The 23,112-nt window shown below is 42.6% G+C and overlaps 1 protein-coding gene across 3 annotated transcripts in view; it reads right to left on the bottom strand.

The window, feature by feature from the left end:
* CNOT6 (CCR4-NOT transcription complex subunit 6) overlaps positions 1–11,360 on the bottom strand; it is a 32,581-nt gene extending 21,221 nt beyond the window's left edge. For 2 of the 3 annotated variants that reach the window (XM_053956553.1, XM_053956555.1), the window contains exon 1: positions 11,251–11,360. The gene's annotated coding sequence lies outside the window, so the exon portion shown is untranslated. Of the gene's footprint in view, positions 1–9,020; positions 9,398–11,250 lie in introns of all 3 variants that reach the window. The other variant, XM_053956554.1, reaches the window with a different exon arrangement.
* Between the last annotated feature and the right edge of the window lie 11,752 nt (positions 11,361–23,112).

The raw sequence follows: 23,112 nt of genomic DNA, 5'->3' as shown, positions 1-23,112 counted from the left end.
GTGGGTGTGGAGCTCTGGCTCAGGCTTCTCTCAGAACAGACCACTGGAGACAAAGCCAAATGTTCCCAGGTCGAGCTGCAGCTGCCCCGATTGCTGCCTGCCTCTCCAGGTGGCAGCCATGACTGCAGGCAGGCCATGCACAGCCAGGCTGGGCGCTGGGGCTGGGACTGCCCTGGACAGTGACAGTGCCATCGCCAGCACCATGAGCTCCTGAGGTGCCCCCCCAGCCACAGCATCAGGGCCATGGAGGGCACCATGTCAGCAGGAGCTGGTGGCCTAGAAAAGGACTTCCTGGAGGCCAAGCTGGGTTAGATATGCTGCTCGCTGTAGAAGAACAAAGGGAGTTCAGCTCACTGCCTGACAAGACATTTGGAATGGTTAAATGTCCTCGGCTATGGACTTGTGCAAAGTGGAAGCTGGACTATGATGTAGTTAATGCTCCAGGTGACTATGGAAACTACCAATAAATAATGTCTTCAAAATGGAGAAATGAGTCTTCTCTGAGGGACAGGCAGAAAAGATGACGACTTTTTTCAACTTTGTTCTACTCTTCTGTCATTTTCATGAAATTGGAAGATAGCGAGGAGGAAGATTTAAACAAAATAAGTAGGTGAGCAGATACTTTGAGATTAAGGTTTTGGGTTTTTTTTAAGCATCCCAATACTACAGCAATTCTTCATTTCCTGAAATGCTTTCTACAATACCATGACAAATTAACTCGATTTCAAAACTAAACGTATTGGACAACTCCTGTAGGCCAAATACAATCTTTTATACTATTACTATGGATGTAGATATCAAGTTTGCCCCTAAAATATCATCTTAAGATTAGGGAAACTTGAATTCTAAAACTGTATAGAAAATTATGAACAAGTAAGAGCAACACAGTGTTCAGACATAATTTAAACTGATCCAAACAACTATTCCGAAATAACTATTTCCATACTTACTATGAACTATCTATAAAACCCATTTGGAAACCTGGGAGTACCTTTAGAAATACTTCAATCACAATGCTGAAGCATTACAGCTCTGCTTCTGAAACTTCCTAAGACATTTCAGTGACTTCTTTTGACTTCCCCTCCTTCCCCTTTATTTGATTTTACTTGTCACTGACACACTAATGCAGATCAGGAGATAGCCAGGACAGAAAAGTAAACAAAATAGCACCACACCTGATCAAGTGCAGAATTACTCAAACTTTTTGCTACTTTAATTAAAAACAGTGAAAAAACAATGCAAGTCTAGATCTAATAAAGTAAGAAGTAACAAGACAATTGGACAATATTTTCCATTTGTTGATGCAGGGTAGTATTACTTGCCAAATAAATTATTTCTCAGCTGCTGAAAAGTAGCAGGATAGAAAGCAATCTATTAAATTGCTCAAAGATTTCATAAGAAAACAATAGCACATATGAGAGACTTTTTTTCCCCTTTCTCTCTCCAAACCCTCAACTGGAAGCTCACTCCAGACCATTCTTTTGTAACCTTGTGCCTTTAACCCTAAAGCTCTTTTCCATGCAATCCAAAGTTTCATTTAAAAAAGGGTTCCAACGACCTTCCCCACAAATATAAATGTTTCTTAAATTGTCTGGTCTGTTTTGAATTCAAAGTTAATTTAGGATCTTCCACACCCTCTACCACTTGCATGAAGCAGAACTAAGCTGGTCCTGCTGCAGTTCCTCCTCCCCAGGACCCTGTATTTCCACTTCACTCTTGCATCAGCACAGACTTTTCTCTGATAACAAAGGAGCTGGTGAAGAGAATTAAACTGGTTAAGGGGGGGAAAAGAAAAAATACATATACTTGAGGGAGACTAGATTCCTGTGTTATTATTATTCCTGTACAGCAGGAATGCATGTGTGCATTTGCAGCTGTTGAAATCAGGACACCACCATAATGGCACTTCTGGCCATACTGACACAAAATCTCTTCTTCCACAGCAGGAAGCAAACTCTTGCTTCCAGCTACCCTCGCCCAGTTAAACAGTAACACTGAACAAAGTCTGAAATTCTAACTGAAGGCAAAGTACATTGCATTTTAGATAACTTAAGGCTGTAGCAGGTCTAGCAATGTATAGGCTGATTAGATGTGTTAAGCTGTATTGAAAGGGTTAATTTCTACTGTTGAGCTTTACTAGAATTAACAGGAATATCTGCTTTCATCTCCAAACAAACAGTGACCTTCTCCAAAGGGAACAGAAGTACCTCTAAAAGACAACTACTGTACTTTGGAAGAAAAATCTTTAAGATAATTTCATAGTGCTGTATTTCAGTCCTACTGTAAAACTGCAGATTTGCCCTTTCCTACTCAAAGACTCACTACCCCTTGTTTAAAAAGTGCTTTTCTAACATGAATCAAGCTTGCTGCTTTCCCTGTCCTGTCACTGGTGGCGCTTTACTCAGCAAGTCATGAATTTCTATGGGAACTTAATTACATTTCTGCTTGAAGTACAAGCAAATAAGCAACAACACTGTCCCTGGCCAGGATGACAAGGTGCAACATCTGGCACGTCCTCACAGAAAAGCCACAGTGGCTTGAACAGGGTTTATGATAAAGGTCAGTCCCTGCAGAATTTACACACTTGACTTGATGAGTTGAGTCAATAACTGAATTTATCCTCAGCCTGTTCCATGCCTGGGCAACAAATTCGAGAGTGATGTCAATACCAAAAACTGATGGAAAAATATTCATGGGCAAGATACCATGATGAGGAAAGGAAACAAATACCCAATGCATCCCAGCTAAACCTCAAGTGCCCTGTGAAGTACATTTAATGTGTTTCAGCTAAATTCTTATTTTAAATTATTTGACATCACCCCACCCACCTAAGACATAAAACTAGAGAATTGGATGTTTTTTTCTGTATCCGGATACTGTTCTTACAAAGCCTAATAAATTTCATTATCTTATTTTTATAAATGTCTTATTCAAAACATACTAAATAGAAACTTTGGTTTTTTGAAAATAAATCTTAATATGTGCCTGTAGTTTTGTACTTCCCAACTACTAGCAAGTATACACCATAATATGGAAAACCACTTGCAATCTGCTAAGAAACATAACTTGCTACATATTGCATAGTTTGTTACAATATAGTATACAATATATATTTATGTTACACAAATTTAACACATTTTTTATACAAAATGTATTTTACTACAATGTATTGCAACATATCTGCAAAATATATTTTGCTACAATACACAAGCAGATAAACCACAGTTCAGGAAAAGCAGGTGTGAGCCATCACCCAAAGAAAAAAAAAAACCTGAAATAATTAAATCTGCCTCAGAATTGAGAAATCCATACTACAGTACATTAGAACTAAAATCACAAATATAAACAGAAATTTAAGGACTTGCACATCTATTGAAATAAAACCTTACATTTAACTTCGTAGGCATGAACCATATCCCTCTATTGAAATATATACAAAGAAAACACCAGTGTTGCAAGAAACCACATATTTATTTTTCCCTACTAGTATGCTACTTCAAGGCAAATATCAAGTCTGTTGTGTAAACACCTATTATTTGTGGACTAGTACAAACACTCTTGGCATTTTATTTGAAAAAAGCTGTTCAAGTAATTTTTTTTACAGTATTTGGTATTGAAAAAATAAGGCTAGGAAAAATCCGATTGGGAAATCAGCTAAAGGCCAACACCTGAATATTTCAGAACACATGTTGTAAGTTAAAAATTTCCTTTTGCCTAGTGTGGGGAGGGATGGCATGGACCAGCTGTGGGCACAGGCAGAACTGCAGCAGCACAAGGACAACTGAAACACTCCCCCCCACCCCTCCAAAAGACTCAACTATAACATGTGGGAAGGTGTCAAGATCCCTTTAACCCAATTTATAGCTTAATGTTGGAATAATCTAAATTAAAATTATAAAAAAAGCTGCTGAGTCAACATGAAGTCAATTGATTCATTCCAAGTATTTTTTCACTCCTTAAGATCACATTTTAGTGTCTGTTAGCATATTAAGATTTAATGGCTTCATCGGGGATGTAATGCTTCTCCATCCTATTCTGAGGACTTCTAAAACTGTAATTTTACATGACTGCCAATACAAACCTACGAGTTACCCTTCCGTTTTTCAGACTTAAGATAATGCTGTGGATGTGAACATGCATGTGAACATGTGTAATAATAAATACAAGATACTGATTAAGTCAATATCCATTAATTCATATAAGTGTATCTGTAATATTATTAATCAGATGAGTTATTTGAATTTGCATATACAAGTTCTACTAGAGAAAACTCAAAAGCTGACAAAATGCTTTAATATTCTTTTAAAAATCTATAAAGCTGTTAAAGTTCAGCAAACCCCTTAATCTAGCCAAAGCTGACTAAAACGAACCGTAACCCTCCTAAAACTCAAGCAAAGCATCCTGGTTCAGATAAACTGGGCCATAAATGTCAAAGGATTTACTTGGCTGTCTTCAAATCAGGAAGACTCTATTAGACTAGAGAGCACTGACTAGAACAGGCTTTAAATTTTGTTAAGTTCAAAACTCAGTCATTTCATATTTTTAAAAAGAGCATATTAAATTTTGACCTGCAGGTATTTCAAATTTAATTAAGGTTTCTTTGTCCTTCATAACTACTTGTTTATGGAAATGCAAACTGGCTGGCTCCAGCTGGCAGTGGCAGGCATAGGGAGGATGTCATTTTCCCAACTTCTACTTTTTCTACCCAACCCCTGCCTATTACAATTTCCCACAGATAAGCGATGTGCAGCCCTGTGTTTTAATGGTGTACGTGTAATCCTCTAAACCTTGCACAGTGTGAAAAAACTTGTTTACCATCACTTCACTAATGCAAAGAATTGCCTAATTGCCACTTCCATGTTCAGCTGCTATAAAAACTATTTTAGGTTCAGAAGAGAAGTCTAAAATGGTCAGAGTAAAAAAAGGCACAATTGAGGACAAAGGTCCTTGACTCCTCCATCTTCTAGACAGACCTGTTCTATCAGACCCATGATAAAAAACTCTCAAATTCCCACCCCTTACCCTGCACAACATATAATCATTAGAAATACGATGTCCAAATGTTCTCAGTGTTGCAAACATGGCCCAGATGATTAGAATAGTTCTTAATTATCAGAAATTGTATCTAATTATGACTATAGTAAAAGGCTGCTGTATACAAAACAAACACTAACACAAAACCAAATTGCAAAGCAAAGCCTGACCTTAACTGGTACCCCTGGAACCACATTGGCTAGTACTAATGAGTACTGCACAGCATTCAGCTTTTTGCACATTCTGTTAGTGTATTCTGAAACGCCAATATATTAAAGAGATGTCAGGTTCACTAATTACTTTAAGAAATTAAATAAATTGCATTGCATTACAGAATTGTATAGTGTACAAGTCAGATAGAACCGAAAAGACCAGCTTTAAAAAGGAAGACCTGTGTTGTAAAACATTTAACTTCAGATTTTATAAATGTAGGCAGAAAGACCAAGGCTTAAAAGCTTCATCTACAAATGCCTCTAGAAAGCTGAGAATAGTCTTACACTCCAAAACATTAATATAATACCAACTCCCACTCCACTGGCTGTATCCAATCATATTTGACAATTTAGTTATGATTCTTCACAACACATGGAACACTGATTCTTGTTTAGGGGACCTAGTGTAAAATTTCTCATCTTGGTCCAACTCAGTGAGCTATTGCAAATACTGGCACATGCACCAACACGTTCCTTACCACATTTTCCTTTATGTGTCTGCAGAATATTTACCATGTTTTTGTTGCTCCATGGGGGAAAACCAAAAGCCACCACACAAAACACTATTTCTTAGTCTTATAACAGAGCTAAGGAGTAACAGAGAACTCAGCTACTTTAAATGAAATTTGGACATGAGCTCATTCTCAGCATTCCTGCTATAGAACTGAACTAGAACTTGACAAGAGATGTCAGTATCTAAATCCAAAAATCTCTGCCTTCCTTGAACACAATTTCAAGATACCTAAATGCTTGTTAGTATTAGTGTTGCTAAACTAACTGAAGGTCAGGATGTTACAGAAGTCATTGCACAGTGGATGCTCTACCCATCTACCCACATCCTGACAGCAAGCAAATTATTCACAGATTGGTTTTACTTCAAATTTACTTCAAGCCTAAAAATGTTTTTCCACAACCACGCTCTTGTGCAACAAAGCCAACTCAAGACTTCTTTCCTGTCCCCATGTTCCACTGCATCACCTCTCTCAGTTTTGTTGATGCAGCTGTTTGCAAAACAATACTGAAAACCAAGAATGACACTCAGCTAAGAAAATGGGGTTTAGAGGTTGTGGGGGTTGGGTTGTTTTTAATAATGAAGTATCACTGCTCAGCCACATCACTGGCTGGTTTTGAGCATTACTCTGGCAACAGTTGTAATGACATGAATGATGAGCAACCAAAGTAGCAGCTTTCCAAATTCTGCCACTAAAGAGAAGTCCTGACCTACTAAATCAGAAGAAACCATGAGGTGATCTAGTCCACTGCTCCCTATGCCACGACTGGCTATTGCAAATCTCCAGAGGTGGATCTTTCATCATGCTCCTCATCAAAACAGGATTCTTTACTAGTTTTAATTATTCTTCACCCTTATTACTTGTTCCTAAAAGCTCTCATTCCTGAAAGTACTCTGAAGATGAATTGTGATTAATGCTGCACTGAAATTCCTCTTAACCCACAGGACCTTTGCTTTGTCAGACAAAGCTCCTCTGTTGGGTGAGCAACTGTTAAAACTTCTTTAAAACAATATTTAGAAGTATTAATGGTAAGTGTGGCATAAAATTCCCCAATACTTTTTATATTTAGCCATTATGATGCCATTTCCTTGCTCTGACAGGTGATACACATCAGATGGTGCATGGCCAACCCTGGTGGTGTTTTAGTTTAGTTTCAAGCCTTCTGTCTTTGTAGGTGTTGGGTAAATGTGGCCTTTGCTGCAAATATCACATGAAAGATCTGTCTCTGAAGCAAGTTTTTTTTCTGATCCCTGACTTTGCAAACTGATTTATGCAGGGAGACACTTTTGTGGAGAGGTATTTAAGTCAGATCAATGTGCAGGATCCACATCTCACCCATCAATACACTCCAAAATAGCTCAAGCAATAAAGCTGCATATTATTTGTAACATGCAGGATATGACATTATTGTATATTCCTGGTCTCCTAACCACGACTGCATCTTGGTCTCCTAACCAAGATGCTGCACCTTCATGACAGGATCCATCACTCAAATTGCCTCAGCATGTTCTGGAAAACCACAGACTTCCAATTGAAACTGCTGCCTTGCTAAGGAAAGGGGGAAGCTCAAAGGATGCTTTTGAGATACTGGTCTTATAAAATGGAACAAAAACTTTAGGAAGGTCTTCAGGTAGGGAGCCCCTTCACTTGCAGAATAAAGGCTGCATACCAGGAACATGAACTAAGATGCATAAAAGAGCCATCCAAATATCCAGGCTGTGATCACAGTGTCGAGTTGGCAGCCTCCACAGAACAACTAACAGCATTCCCAGTCTAAAAAAATCTAAAGTCAAATCAATCTCTTCCTGCAGATCTCCATTGCAGCATAAATTGGAATCCTAACAGCAAGTATTTTAGTTCTAAAATAAACAACTGTATATATTAACTCCTAGTCCCTCCTTGATTCATACACTAGAAAAAAAGGCCTCCAAGGCATTAATGAAAGGATTCATGTTGCAGTCTTACAAAAGGAAAAACTGAGTTGTTGCCAATCTTTTTTTTTAAACAAGCACCATCTTGGAAGCACAATTAGCAGCTAAAAGTACATGTTAAGCATTTAAACAGCTTTTTCTTTGGAACCTGCCTAAGCATTTGTAAACTCTTAAAGATGTCAGCTGCAGAAATTGCTCCATGTAGAAACTGAGAGTGCAGGTCCCCAAGCTTATGCCAAGACTCCCTTGTTGAGTGGACTTGTACAGCCCAATTTCAATGTAAGAACATAAATTATGTCACTTAACACAATGCTAATAATCTTGCAGGCTATTGTACAATAATCACACTTCCAAGTGTGAAACACCAACACTTCAGAAGGAACAAAACAGATGAAACCCTGCAGTGACTCAGCTTGAGCAATTTATGCATAAAGCTTTCAAAATTACACCATGGAGAAGGCTAAATTTAGACTGGAATCAGTAATGTCAGTGTTTTGACATGGGAAGCAGTGTAAAACCTCAATATATGGATTGAAAACCCCAGATACTTTGTATGCAACTGGGTACGGCTCAACCTCTGCCTCATGCAACTAGAACTAAAATCTGGTGGTTGGCTCTGTGGAGCATATTCTTGTGGTGTTTTAAGGTCACTGGCAGATTTTTAAAGTCCAATGTACACAACTTTAATCTTTCAATACTACATATATTTCCTGAAAATAAAACCCCTATAGAAATAAGTGTCAATTCTTGTACAATCCCATCAGTTCTGAAGACTGAAAGGCATCCTCATTCCTAAAGATTTCTGTGTAGCATCTTGGCCTAATGTGGCCCTGTTTGAGACTGGGATATAATGCCCAGACTGCACATACACAAGTGTACAGCCAAAAGGACGTGACAAAAAAAATATAATAATTTAAAATTCAACAGGCTGTTAGCAAACAGAACCAGGGCCTCTACAACAGGGACTGCACAAGTGGATGGAAGAATTCTGGTTCACCACATGGACTCCCAGCACAGTGGTGAGCCAAACAGCATGGCACAGTGTGCTACGAACACCAATATTTAAGTTTTTTGGTAACAGAGTAACACAACCATTTTTGTTTATACAGCCACATTTTCAAATATAGATTCTTTTGTTCATATGTTGGGAAAGAATTTTTAGTTTGCTCAGTCTTGGAACCATTTTGAAGACAAACATTGCACTTGGTTAAAAGAATGTCTTCCTAATATCTAGTACAGCCCTATCTTGAAAAGGTACCATGCTCATTCAATTTGTGACCCTTCATAACATGTTTTCAAGTCTTCATGTATAAAATGTCAAATGCATTTACCTGCCCCTGTGGTATTACAGTTTCATCTATCTTTATATTTCAATTCTTCCTCTAAAATTCAAGCACAGTAAACAGCCTGAGCATGAGACTGTATTCAGAGTTCAACTTCAGAATGCAAACAGGAAAGAGGTGCATGGTAGGATCCTTTTTAAACATGGGCTAATCCAAGCGATTCAGGTGAAAAGTGAACAAAGAGTTAATCCAAACGCGAAGGGCTCCATTTCAGTAATAGCATGAATAAACCCCCACAGAAGGCTTCATTGCTAGCAGCAAACTCCACAGAGTCCAGATGAACCAGCAGGAAGAACAGAGGGCGGATAATCCTGTAAAATTACCCCAGTGGAAATGTTGATAAATTCCCAATTACGAGACCTGCTCTAGAATGAAAAGAAATGCGAGATACAATACAATTACCAGTCAACACTTGCACATCTTTGTATTTAAGCTAGACAAATACCACAGGTATTTCTTAATCCCTTGGATTTTGAATTAGTTACCCACTGTGCCGAAATCTAGATTATGAAAATAAGGCCCAGAAATCAAATGAAAAAACAGGCAATCTGCTACTCTAGTTACAAAGGAAATACCCATCCATGAAGTCCTATTTTCAGTGATACAATTTTCTATGCGTTTGTGCAAATACAGATGGCTGTATTAAAAAACAAACAAACAAACAAAAAAAACCCAAAACAAAACAAAGAGAAAAACCCAAGACAATCTTTAGCTTACTGCATTTGTTTTGAATATAGTTCTTACATGACACAAAGCAAAGCCATACAGAATCAGATTGAAGAAGGCCTCTAAGATCATCGAGTCCAACCTAGGACTACAACCTTGTAGGTTTCGTATGAATTTTTAATGTTTGTGGAAAAAATGCTGATAAAATACGTGTTCACCATAGATACCAAGACACAGACAAGTGCATTAGATAACTCCTTTGATAAAGCCTTGTCTGATCCCAGGCTTATCGCTCTCCATAAAATTCTGGAGGAGGAAAGGCTGTCCTGTGAGCCCCAGGACGGACCGGGGGGTGCGGGAGCTGCCCACCGCCCGCTCCCCCGCACGATGCGGTTCCGCAGGCAGCCCAGGCGCTCATTCCCCATGCCCTAGCGGGCAGTGACCCCGCTCGGGCCCCGCCCGGTTACGGCACGACGGCCGGGCCGCCGCGATCGCGATCCCGGCCCCGGCGCCGCCGCCCCCCGCCCCAATTCCCTCTGTTTATCCCTGCATGCGCCTGTCCCGCGGCCTCGCGCGCCCGCCCCCCGCGCCTCCCCATTGGCCGCCGCCGCTGTCACTCACGGCCCCCGCGGCTCCGCATTGGCCGCCGCCGCTGCCACTCAGGGCCCCCGCCCGCCCCGCCGCTCCCTCCGCCGGAACGAGCGAGCGGCGCTCCGGCCCCGGCGCCAGCGCGGCCGCGGCTCCCGCTGCCGGCGGGGCGGGGAGGGACGCGAGGGCGGGCGGCTGCCGCGGCTCCTTCCGGAGCAGGAGAAGCGCTCCGCTGACAGGCAGCGCTGCCGCCCCTCGCTGCGCGCCCAGCCAGGCGGATCGGCCTCCGGGGAGGCAGCGGCGCGGGTCGCCGTGCGTGGAGGGTGGACGGGCAGTTCCCCCGACTGATGTCATTTCCCTCGGCCTTTTGTTTAATTATTTTAAACTCAATTGCACAGTGAGGGGAAAAAAAAAAAAAACCAACAAAAACAACAAAACCTACCAACACCAATAATAATAACAACAACAAAAAAAACCAACTTCAGGTTTCCAGATGCCATTATACTAATTTATCTTAATTGCCTCTCCGATGCAAACAGCCGGGCTCCTGCGCGGCGCCGCCCGGCCCGGCTCCCTCCCAGGCTCCGTCCCTGCCTCCCGCTCGCCGGTGGGCGCTCGCGGGGCTCGGCCCGGGGGTGCCGAGCCCCCTCCCCGCCGCCCCCGCTTCGAAAGCCGCCTTTCCTCGCCGCCTCCCCGGCCGCGGAGCCTCCCCCGGGCGTCCTCGCAGCAGCGACTGCCCAGGCCCAGCACCCCCCCCGCCGGACCCCCCCACGCTCAGAGGGGCCTCGGCCCCCCCGACACCCCCAAACGACGCGGCGCGGGGGCTTCTCCCCGCCGAGCCCGGGGGTCCCCCCTCGCCGTGCTACCGCCGGTCCCCCCCCTCAGCGCACTCCTCCCGCAGCGCTGCCTCCCCCCCCCCGGGCAGAGCCCCCCGCTCCGGGCCGGGCGCCGGGGCCGCCCCTACCTGTGGCTGCAGCATCCCCGTCCCCCCGCCGCCCTCGCTCCGCCGCCTGCCTGGCTCTTTGTTTCCTGCCGCGGGCCGGACGGGAGAGCGGCTCCCCCCCGCCTCCTCCTCACACTCATTGAAAGCAAACAAGCATCATGGCGGCGCTGGCGGCGGCGGCGGCTGCGGGCGGGCCGGCCCCCCTCCTCCGCCTCCGCCTCCTCCTCCTCCTCCTCCTTCCTCTCCTCCTCCTCCTCGTCCTCCTCTCCGCTCCGCTCTCCGCCCCACCTGCCCAGGCCGCCCGCACTGCGCGCACGCTCGGCGGAGGGAGGCCGGCGAGGGGGCGGCAGGGCCGGGGGGCCGCGGGGGATGCGGAGGGAGGAGTTTGGAGCGTGTTTGGGGGTACGGCCGCAGGAACGCGGCGGGGGGAAAGCGGGTGAAAGTAACGAGTGGGCTGCGGGGTAAGGCTCGAAAGCCGTGCAAGTGGTGTATGGCAGGGAAGGGGCTCCTAGCAGGAACCCGAGCAAGGCGAATGGGAATAATCACTTGTTTGGAAAAGAACTTTTAAATTCTCCTGCAAAGGCCCAAGTGGGGAACTCAGCCTTGAAGTGGATGGGCTCAGACACGGTGCGGGTGATAGGCCAAATGCTTTTTAGGGAAGACAACATGTCTTCGATGTTTGTGTCTTTAATGGGAAACCAGTACCTCGGATCCTTCACTGTGACACACTCAGGAACAATGTTTACTGTGAAATGTCCCCCAGAATTGCCAGCAGCACCTTTTTGAAATTCAGGTTGCACCTCACGTAATTTTCTCATGAACTGATTATTGGATGCAAACCAAGATATTTAGAAAAATAAAGTACGTTCTCATTAAGTGTACTAGATATTACTGTACTAGATATTACTGGCCCTGCACAACAAGACTTTATGATGAGGGATGCCAAGTGAAATGATGGTGGGGAAGTGCCATCCATGCTGTAATACTAGCAAAATGCCTAAATAATGACTTCCAAATTAAGGATTTTGTCAGTTTTTCAGAGAGTAAAAATGATGCTGCATCAAATGAGCACTTGGTGCACACCACTTCATCCAAAGGAATAGTGAAGACAAAGACACTGTCCCAGATATCCAGAACTGTCCCAGAACCCTGTTTATGATCTGGGAAAGCTGAATAGGAATTGAGGCCTCTATTTAGGTATAACTGGTTGTGTAGCTGGAAATAAATGGCACTCACACTGTTGTGCAGCGAAGCATTCTCTTTTAACTCAGTGTGAGAGAGGATGGTACCAGGTCCAGCTTCTGAGGAACACCACCCCCATCTGTGGAGGCCAGTGCTTTGGAAAACATGACCCTGGCATGCTGCTGACCAAACCTGCTCACAGAACATCCTCCATGGAAAGGTTGACACTTGGTTGAAAATAATCCTGCTTATACTTCAGATTTCTGTTCAGCCTTATCATATCATATATCTGAAATGCTCTTGGATGATAAACTATCTCCTCTCCACATGGTGCAGTCCTGCGCTAAGATATCCGAGCCTGCTCCATTACGGATGCACACGGGCTCTGGCAGAATGCCGTATCTGCTTCCCCGTGTTGGCTGGCTCTGGAGAGCTGACAGTCATTCAGAACTGACTCGAGTAGCTCTACATGTCATTCTCCTGCACTGCATGTCTTTTCTTTCTGATAAGCAGCTGTCCTGCACATTCTTCGGTTAATACTTTCTGGGTCAGATATGGCCTCAATAGACTATATCATTTTGCCCAGAGCAAATTCTCCAAAAGCAGTAGGAAAGTCTTTGAATATGATGCAGGATTTTCCAGGAATTGCTGCTCAGCAAAGAAAATTCAGTTGATCAGAAGTCTCTTGAAAAATGCTTGCAGGGAACCTTCATTCCTCAGGGATGGATGCTGGGGTAATAGTACATTAAACATGGAAAGGTCTACTGACAAAGGCCTGCAACGCTGCAAGTGGAGAGCCAATGGCAGAAAATACTGTAATTATCAAATAACTGAGATAAAAAAAATGAGAGCATTAGAGAAAATAATTTAAAAGCAATTAAAAATAATTCTATATAGATTAACAGGAGATCATAGCAATTTGGCAGATTTCAAGTTCGTGAACTTTATTATGATTTTACAGGTTATTTATAAAAAACCAGCAATATTTGAAGAGCTTAAAGTTACAGCCTTTTATGTCAACATTTTTTTTAACCGACAGCTTGTGTGGTTTGAAAGAGCAGAATGAAGTAAAAACAGGTATGTGGGGTTTTTTTTAGAAACTGTTATGTTCCACTGAATTTCCTGTGCAGCAGTGCTATTGCTCATCTGTACGTCTGATTAACTTTTGCTCCCTGAAAGTGTTATCAGACCTGTAACCAGGCAAACAGCAGAGCAGATGGCCAGTGCCAGTATCGGTGTTTCTGGTCTGGGTGCTTAATGAGATCTGAGAGTGTAACATGAGCCTCTTTCATTTTGTCTGTCTCACATGGCAGATATACTTGGTGCAAGTGCTCTGGTTGCTCAAGGTCACAGATTCATCAATCAAGAGAGAGCCCATCCCATTAATCTTTTACCTGCCCATGACAGTTCCATGCATCTCAGGAGCTGCCAAGTCACACTGAGTGCTGTTGTCCTGAGTTTGGGACAGTAGTGCTGTGAAAGACAACCAGGTTAAGAAGAAATTGGCCACTGTTTAAAACACATTAGATGCACTGTACTCTGAGTGTAAGTTTCCACTCATTAACTCTAAACCAAAAATGCCTTTTTGTGCTGTGAAATAAGCCTTCATCTGGGCTAAATCTCCCATCCCACGCCTGTCCCACACTATGAAGGTGAATGTCCTGCAACATTTCTCACCTTACACTTGGAGATAGAAGTATTTGCTGTGAGTGGTTTAAAAAAATCTCAGTACCCCCCACCATCTCCTCTCTGAATGCACATGTCCGAGGCTGGAGCTGGGAGTGTGCCTGGGAGGCCTCAGGGAGGCCGCTGGGTCCATTTGACCAATGCTTACAGCTGCTTTGAGGTCCTGGTGCCTCTGTATACTGACAGAGGGATGTGAAACTTGTGGTGGAGAGTTGTCTCTGTGGCAGAGCAATGGTACTTTTGTGCTTTATTTAAATTGCTAAATTTGGTGAAGATATACTCTTGAAGTCTCTATATAGAGTTGAACAGTAGAGGCTTTTTTGACTTCTAAGTTCTTTGTAGTAAAGGATGTCCTTCATCCTGCATGGCTCATGCACCAGCCCATCTGAGGGAGAGCAGGCACAGAGGGTCATGGCTTGTGGGATCTCTTGTGTTAGGATAACAGAAGAGGTGACCGAAGAAAGGTTCAGTCCTACCCATTCCCTCACTTTCTGTGCCCAGGAAATGTGACAAAAGCAACATAACTGGAGGCAGGAAAGGAATCGGGGAGGAGAGCACAGTTGTGGTAAAGCAGGGGAGATAATGAGGAGAAAAGGAGTAACTGGGAGATGGAGAGGGATCCCAAATAGGAGGGCAGAGCCTAATTATGGTCTGCATTTTCAGTCTTTGTGGGTACAGATACAGGGATCTGAACTGCAGGATGGCTTCCATGGCTGTTGAGATCAATGGGATAGCTGCTCTGAACATGGCATATGCCTAAAATGACAGGTAATCTGAAAAATGAGGGCTTGGAGCACTCATATTGTGCTTCTGAAATCATTGCATTTTTAATGATTTCAGCCTTAAGTTTTATGGCCTGTTCTCCATCTACCGAATGAATATAAGAGCATCTTCTTTCACAGCTGGATAGTAAAGATAAATCTTTGATGTTTATTGAGCATTAAAACTACAGTGAAAGCTCCATACAAAAAGCATTGAGGCAATTAATATTCCTGCTTTTCTCTGCATGGAATGGAGTTCAGTGGTTTCCAGAAGACCTGTATGTAAAAAGGTAATTGAAATCTCCCCTTATGCATATCCACAACAGTGATGAATTCAGGAATTTTAATCCTGGGATGGCACCATTTGTAGGTAAGGGCTTTGCAGCCTTAGAATTATTTTAATATGCATTGTTAGACAAAAATGGAATAAGTACTTTGAAAGAAACTGAATATGATCAAAAGCTGTCTTTCTAGAAATATCTGTGTTTTAGTAGGAAGACTTCCACAACGAGAGAAGAGTTTCTAACTCCTTTTTGCCAGTTATGGATACTACTATATAACTCTGCCACCACCTGAGATGCTTGTGTACTGTGTTTAGATGACTCTCAGAATTATTTAGATATTTGATAAACTGTCAGGATTGCAGCAGTTTAAAATGTGCATTGAATCTTGTTCTCTATCTCAAGCATGCAGGTCTGTGGAGCATTGAGTCATTAATATTTCCTAGTGTGTACATTTGTACTATACTGTAGCAGTGAAGTAACAGATCTAAGAATGCCATAATTCTTACTTGTCCTAATCAAATAGTAAAATCTGAAGGCTGTTGAGAAGCATGATGTTGTTTACCTCATTGTCATTTTTTAGACACAGGCTTGCATGTTTTTGTTCCTAGAATCACCTCTCCAACTCTTGGTCACCTTTCTCCGAGATGATATCCATCTTTTCATATTAGAACTAAGTTAATAATATGAAAGAAAATGTTAATGGCTGCCTGCATTCTTTACATGGGCAGAGCTCCTGGTTGCATTCAAAGTTCTGCAAAAAGAGCACAAGGCTTTGCCTTTCATGGCAAAAGCTTTTATGTATGTGAGTGAATAGAGCAAATTGCTATGAAATACCTGAATGCCCAGTTATGGAGTCGTAACTGAGAGGTTAAATGCCAAATAATGGTGTTATTGATGTAAGATGGAAGGATTCTCTTTAATGGAAGGAAAGCCAGTGTTCAAACTACCCATCCAGATCTTTGGTGTTTTCCACCATATCCTCTTCCCTTTGTACCCATTTTGGCGGCTTTTTCCTCTTCCTCTGTCAGCATCTTATTTTTCATCTTTATTCATCGTCGCTTTCTATGATTTTCTCTAGCAACAGAAACATATTTACTTGCAAGCTGATCCCATCTGTGCTCCCGCATTGTAAAGCTTCCCCCTGCCGTGGCACTGCATGTCTGATGGAGTTTCATGCGACGGGTGGGAAGCTCCAGCTTTCCGGAGTGCCAGGATTTCACACCGTGGATCAGGCAGGCAGGGCACTGCCCACTGGGCATGGGGTTTTTTAGAAAAAAAGAGGGCAGGGAGTTTTTCTTGTGTAAGAAAATGCAATAATGCTGTAATCATTTGTCGCCTGACCGTTCGCTGAAATGGAAGAGTGCTGAACTTTTAATTTAATTGGGTCTCTCATGCTTGCACTTCTTCCTGCTCATGAACCAGAATATATGAGGACTATAACTCAAATATATACTAAGCTGTCCCTGCTGCAGTCTCATCCCTTGCAAATTAAGTAGATCAGGAATCAAAAGAGATAACTAAGGAGACCTATGTCCTGGAGGAAATTACCGTGAATTACAAAATGATGGTTTCTCTCTTAATAAAAAATGAACTAATGCTCCAGTGTGACACTATGGAACTCTTCAGTTTATAAAGGTACTGTCTTTCAGGAAATATATATGTTAATCCAGCTGTCATGCATAAATTCTCATTTGGGGCCTGATCTAATTCCCATTGAAGTAGAGATGGACTCAATCTACTTAAATTTCTCCATACAGTTTCACGGCTTTCCACTATCTTCATCTGTTGTATCACATTACTGTGTGTGGGTAGAGTTGCCACATTCCACCCATGACACAACTGTTTCAGTGGCAAGTGAAGTGATCTGTGCATATGGTACACACAGGCTTTACACAAACCGTATGCTTTCAGACAGCTATCTGTGTAATTGGGGGACGCTGGAGAGGCTTCCTGAAGAAAAAGTTCATTTACTGCATTATTAGGAAATGTAGCAAACTTTGTTTATTATCCCAATGATCTTACTTTTGATATTTGAGGGACAGAATGAGTGATTTATTGTTTACCTTTCATAAATTAACAAGTCAGATTAATTACTTTGAATTACAATAAAATGGTTGCACGAGGATTTTAGAATCAATCTCTTAATATTATTATTTACTGTGTCAAATCCTAGGCCCAGCTTTTGCTTATTTAACAATTTCTAATTAAATTATACATAGTCTTCTTTATGCAATGTCTTTCGCATTTCCAAGATGTTGAATGTCCTCATTGCTGAATGTTTTGTATAGGAGATTATTATTATTTATCAGAAGAATTTTAGCTAATGGCAGTCTCTGGCTGGGAAAAGACCCTCCAGAGAATTTATAAAGTACACTTTATTCTAGAGGCTATTATAGGCCTACTATTCTTGGGTTTTTTTTCATTGGTGGTTGCAAAAAAATGACAAAATGACTGAATAAATTTAGCTGGTAGTTAAGTGTGGCTATTTCTATATTATTTGAATTGACAAAATACATTCCTTAGGACATCAGGTATGCAGAAAGAGGGGACAACATAGTATTGAGTCAAACACCAGAAAAGCCAAAATAATTAAATATGAAAACTTTTCAGCCTCTCATGGAGCTACACATTAGGTTGCTCCCCGCCTGTAGGGCCAGATCCATTGCTTTGGGACAGGCTGGAGTAGGATCACCCAAAGCAGTGTGGGCACATCTGTGTGTGTGAGCTGCTCACCACAGGGTGCTCAGAGGAGGCTGTAGCACCTTGGGGCTCTAATTGTTTTTCGAAGTCTTTGAAGGAAGGCATTGGGGCTGAGGTGATGAAACTGGAAGATTTTTGTTTCCAAGCACTGGGAGACCTCGCTGAGCTGAGGGAACGCAGGGTGGAAGGTGACTCAGTGTCTGCAGCCATGCAGGCTAAAAGGCTGCACCACTGAACAGCTTCTGCTCAAAAAAAACGCTGAAAATCACTGCCTGCTTCCCAGGTGATCACTGCAGGTGACAGGAAGAAAATTCGTCCAACGTTTAGAGCTGATGATTGGTGTGGTACATTAAGAGTTTTTCCATTCCTTCCAAAATATTAGGAACTTTGAATAAATGCCTCCAGGAGGGACAAAATGCTAAGTTGAACAAGCCACTGATCTGATCTGCTGTTGTTTCCTCTGTGTCCAGAACTGTTGGTCTGCAAGATTAAAAAAAGGAAAAAAATTGTCAGACAAAAAAACCAAAATGTTTGAGCCTAATGCAGCAGGCTCAGGCTAAATCACGTTTCCCAAAGTGTGGCTTTCAATATCAAGCCTACTCCTGAGGAACTGGCAAATGCTCAACGAGCACAACACGGAGACAACTGGCAGCCTGAGTCATTTTCGCATGTGATTGTTGAATGTGACAGATTGAGAATAGCAAGGAGTACGAGTTCATGCTATGAGAGTGAAGTAACCCAGCATCCACTCGCTGGCTCGAGCCTGCAGAGAGATGTGGAGTGCTGTGGCAGAGAAATGCCATTGAGGCTTTGGAAAAATGGGTTTAACACACATGTTGTTTTCTTCCTTTGCTCATTTTTATTTCACCAGAGAATGTTTCTTTCTTGTCTTCATGGCAGATGGAAAGTAAGAGAAAAACCCTTGACATGTTTTTAAAGCCTGGATTAACTTATTTGCCTTTTTCGGTTTTTTTTCTGATTACCTTTTGCCTTTCTGCTTTTACTGATGCTGTATTGGCCTTTTTATTCAATTGCTCTAGCACGTTGGCTGTACAGAAAGGGTTTCAGATAAAACTGGGGTAGATTTGCTTATGGAAATGATCCCTTCCAAACCAGCCTGGTGAGGGTTCCTTTCAGAGCAAACTGCAACAGGCTGGGGAAGTCCAGGGGAATTACTGATGAAATATCCGCTGCAATCCAGCCTTCTGTTGCAGTTGATCAGAGCATTATATCTGAGTCATTTATTAATTAAATTTAACCATACTTTATTTTGACACATGTTCTTAGAAAAGGCAACTTCTTCCCGATTTCTTATTCAGAATTGTTTGACGGGTGGTCTCTGCCAGCACAGCTGAGCGCTTCGGCTGTTCAGGACATGTCTGTAATGTGTTCTGCACTGAGCTGCTGCTTGAAGTCTGCTGCTCAGCTGTGTAACATTGTATGTGAGGGACTCCTTTGTTTAATCTTTGTGAAACAATGTGCTTAGTTAATTAGTTGTAGAGGTGTTTTGAGGGTTTTGGATGGGAGGCACCATGGACCAGTGACATGTCCAGGGCCCTTGCAAAAAGAGACACCTCTGCACAGCTTGAGAAGGATAAAATAGGATTTTTGATTTATCCTGATTTTTTTTTTTTTTCTTGTAAAATCTTATGTGTTACCTTGGGGTTCAGGACATATGTTGTTCTTTTTACAACAATTAGAACCAAACCCTTTTATTCCCTTAATTCTTTCTTCGTCAAGACTTTGGGAAGATGATGATTCCTGGGAGCCCTTTGGCTACAGTCAATGGTGAGTACCTGGACTGACTCCACTGGTCTCTGTTTTGTTCTACAAATAATTATAGGTAATACATTAACACAGAGAGCTGCCTAATGCACCGGGCACGCTCTGTTTGCTCACCACAGCAACAGAAAAGGATTAAATGCATTCTTTGTGTTCGTGAGCTCTGGGCCGTTATTCTTGCCAGCCCGAGGTGATTTATTGCTTCAGATCTGAGTTGCCAGTCCCTGGTGGGGACGTGTGGAAGTGAAGTGACCTGTACAGAAATTGGTCTATTTAAACCCATATTTATTCGGTGAATCGTTTGCTTAATGGCTGTTTATGACAGCAGCTGCCTGTCAGGGATGAGCCAGTGGGTGGTGAGGGGCCCCAGGAGAGCACCCAGGACGTGGATGTCTGGAGCTGCCAATGCTGTTTTGTCCATCTTGATACCTCCATGTCTGTCCATGGATCTGACACACAAGAAACTGCACCAGCCTGGGCACTTTTCTGACATTCTCTTTAACCTCATTTCCTAATTCTGTCCTCGATGATGCTGTTTGTTCAGGAGAACTCAACAAAATGCCTTCTTTCCTGGGTGACTGGTGCCCCTGAGCTCCCCAAGACTGGCCCTACATGGACTGAAGCTGCTCTCAATGTCCTGGGGCCAGAGTGGGACTTGGGGCTGTGGGGAGACCGTGGAAGCCAGGCCCTGCTGAGGACCCTGCTCTTCCAAATAATGGACAGCAGGTGGTAGCACATGTTCATTTCATCACTTTTGGGTTTTTTTAAGAATTAGTCTTTGCAAAGCTCCATCTGATTTCTAGAAAGGGAAGGGGTGGGAAGGCTGCTTCTGAAGAGGATGAGCACCTGGCTTGCTTCCAAGTTTTTCAGTTTTTCCACGAAAGCTCAAGCCCCTGATATTGCTACAGACGCTTTCCTTCCAAGAGTTCCTTTGCCATGTAAACGAGAGAGCTTGTCTTGGCTTGACTGCAATCCTTCCTGGATCATTTCCCTGTGGAAGTGCACAGGTAATGCTGAGCCAGCAGAGCACCGGGGCTGGGAACAGCAGCGAGCTCAGGCAGACTCTGTGGACCTGAACTAAAGCTGAATTAAACTGGTTGCATCAGCCACCAGGGCTGCTGAAGGGAAACACACTCTTCCAGCCCAAAATCCTCCTGAGAAGTGTGAAGGTAGCCAGGGCAGTGTGTCAGACAGGCAGTGCTGAGTCCACCCTCCAGCTAGCAGACAAAATATACAGATCCCTCTCCCCTGCAAGCTGAGTAGCAACAGGAGCAATGGAAGCATTTTTAGACAAATATTCCTGCAGGGTTTGTGATAAGACAATACTTTTTGTTGGCCTGGTGAGAGCGCCTGCACGGGCAAAGGCACAGACGTGATTTTGAAATATCCAGCCCAGTTAATCCATGTGTCAATAATACATTCATCTTGAGATTTATTTAATACAGACACTTTGTTTACTGCTGGCTTTGAAAATATTTCAGCTCCAATAGAAGTGAAAACTTGTTTGTTTTTTAATAACTGGGCTTATATAATTAACTGACATGTTATGACAGTCTACTGTGGCCTAAAAAGCAGAGCTTCAATCATATGTCTTAAATGAAATCAAGACAATCTAACCTCAGGTTTCTCGTTTGGCTGGGTTTATAATTGCTTTCAGACTGCCCTTACAAACGCCCACATGTGGACAACAACACCTGCAGTTTGGCCACTGGGATAACCACTGAGTTGTCCTTGTCCAACCTGGGCCAGAGCCCAGCTGAGGCGTGCCAGGAGGCTGAGCCCTCTTATGTGGCCAGTGTTTCCAGGTGTAGCTGCTTGTGTAAAAATATTATATGCCTAATCTCTTATATCTATGTATATCCATTTATAGCAGGGAGAGCAGAAATGCCCTAGGAAATGCTCTAGGAAATGGATACTGTCACAGGAATATGTGATTCAACTTGGCTCCACTTGTTTTGAACTGATTAAGTTTTCTCAGGATTGAACTATAAGCCTATTGTAATTAAATTGTTTTTGAGCTTTTGTGTCTTGATTTTGACAAACCAGAACTTTTCTTCTGCAGCAGCGTTCTGGGATTCTGTTCCCAACTTAAATTTAGAAAACGTAACAATTTTCCAAGGAACTGGCCAGAATTTGAAATCTTCCAGAACTTCTGAGCAGTTTAAATTGGTTCTCAATACACTCTAGTCACTGTGTCATCTGTTTTTCAGTGGCAACCTTCTCAGGCAGGTGCTTATTACCTTATGTGGCAATATAACCTTTTGTTTCATTAAACTTTTACCAGTAAAACCTCATTCATTTTCATCTGGATAATCTAGAAGATGAATTACCACTGCAGTCCTCCTACTTTCCAGAGTTACAGTCGAGCCAAACCCCAGCTTTTCCAGAAAAGTGAATATTAATTTTGTATCCCAGTAGCTGGTAAATCCCATGGTAACTGTTAATAGCAAAAATGGCTCCTCAATGACATTGCATTTTTTGTAAAGTTATTTTTTATAAAGCTTACATTAAAAAAAAAAACCAACAAACTATAGTAAACCATCCTATGAAAGACACATTTGAAGTAGAGAATAAGGGGGTTTGCTAGCAGTGACTTATTTGTTCTTAAGTGAATGTAGAAGTAGTAACTGATATGAAATTGCTGGTCAAACTTAGCCAAATTCTGATGTGTAATTGCAACATGCTGCTTCAGAAGGGTGGTGCTTGCAGAAATATCAGAGTGTGTAAGTAAAATTCCCTTCAGGACAGGATGATAGGAAAGCTCTGGGAACAAGTCCTGAAGTAGACTGGGTGTCCTGCCAGTAACCTTCACCGTGGTGACGTGGGAGGAACCACCCATTGTAGGAGTGCAGATGGATCACTTTATTAGAGATGTCCCCAGCAGGCTGGTCAGTTCTTTATTATTTAATTTCAGTACAGCAGGGAACATGCTATTAACTGGAGAAGGGATGTAGATGTGCAGGTTCCTGCCCAGTTCTGTACACAGAACCTAAAACCTCAATCTCCCTTCCATCTTCTCATAGCTGGGGTGATGGTATCAGGGGCTGGATCAGGGTCCAGAACAAAGTCCTTCCTTTGTGTGATGTCTTTTTTTGCCTCCCAGCAAAAGAACCCAAGTTGTGAATAAAAACTAGCATGGAGGTGGAACTGGGACAATCTGGTTTTGCTTAGTGGCGTGAATGATTTTAGATTTGTTTCTCAGTCCTGGCTTTAAAAAAAATAAATAGAATTTCTCAGAGACAAGCCACAGACCTTCATTCAGGAACAGAAGCTCTTCAGTCTGAAAGGCCGAGTGATACAGGTTTTTCTCTGATTTGGGAAGCCCTGCCGTTCGACCCTCTTGGTGGTGGTTCACATGGTGTAGTGCTTAAATGTGTCCCTTGCATACCATTTGGTGCTGTTTTCTAGCCCAAGTGACAACTTGTGCATGCCTAGAAAATAAAGTGACGTTTCACTTAATTTTGGCCCAGAACAGAGTTCTTCTGTGG

This window comes from Vidua chalybeata, chromosome 15 (assembly GCF_026979565.1).
Source record: "Vidua chalybeata isolate OUT-0048 chromosome 15, bVidCha1 merged haplotype, whole genome shotgun sequence".
Lineage (NCBI taxonomy): Eukaryota > Metazoa > Chordata > Aves > Passeriformes > Viduidae > Vidua > Vidua chalybeata.
The sequence above is the reverse complement of the archived record's forward strand: the minus strand, read 5'-3'. Positions and strand labels throughout refer to the sequence as shown.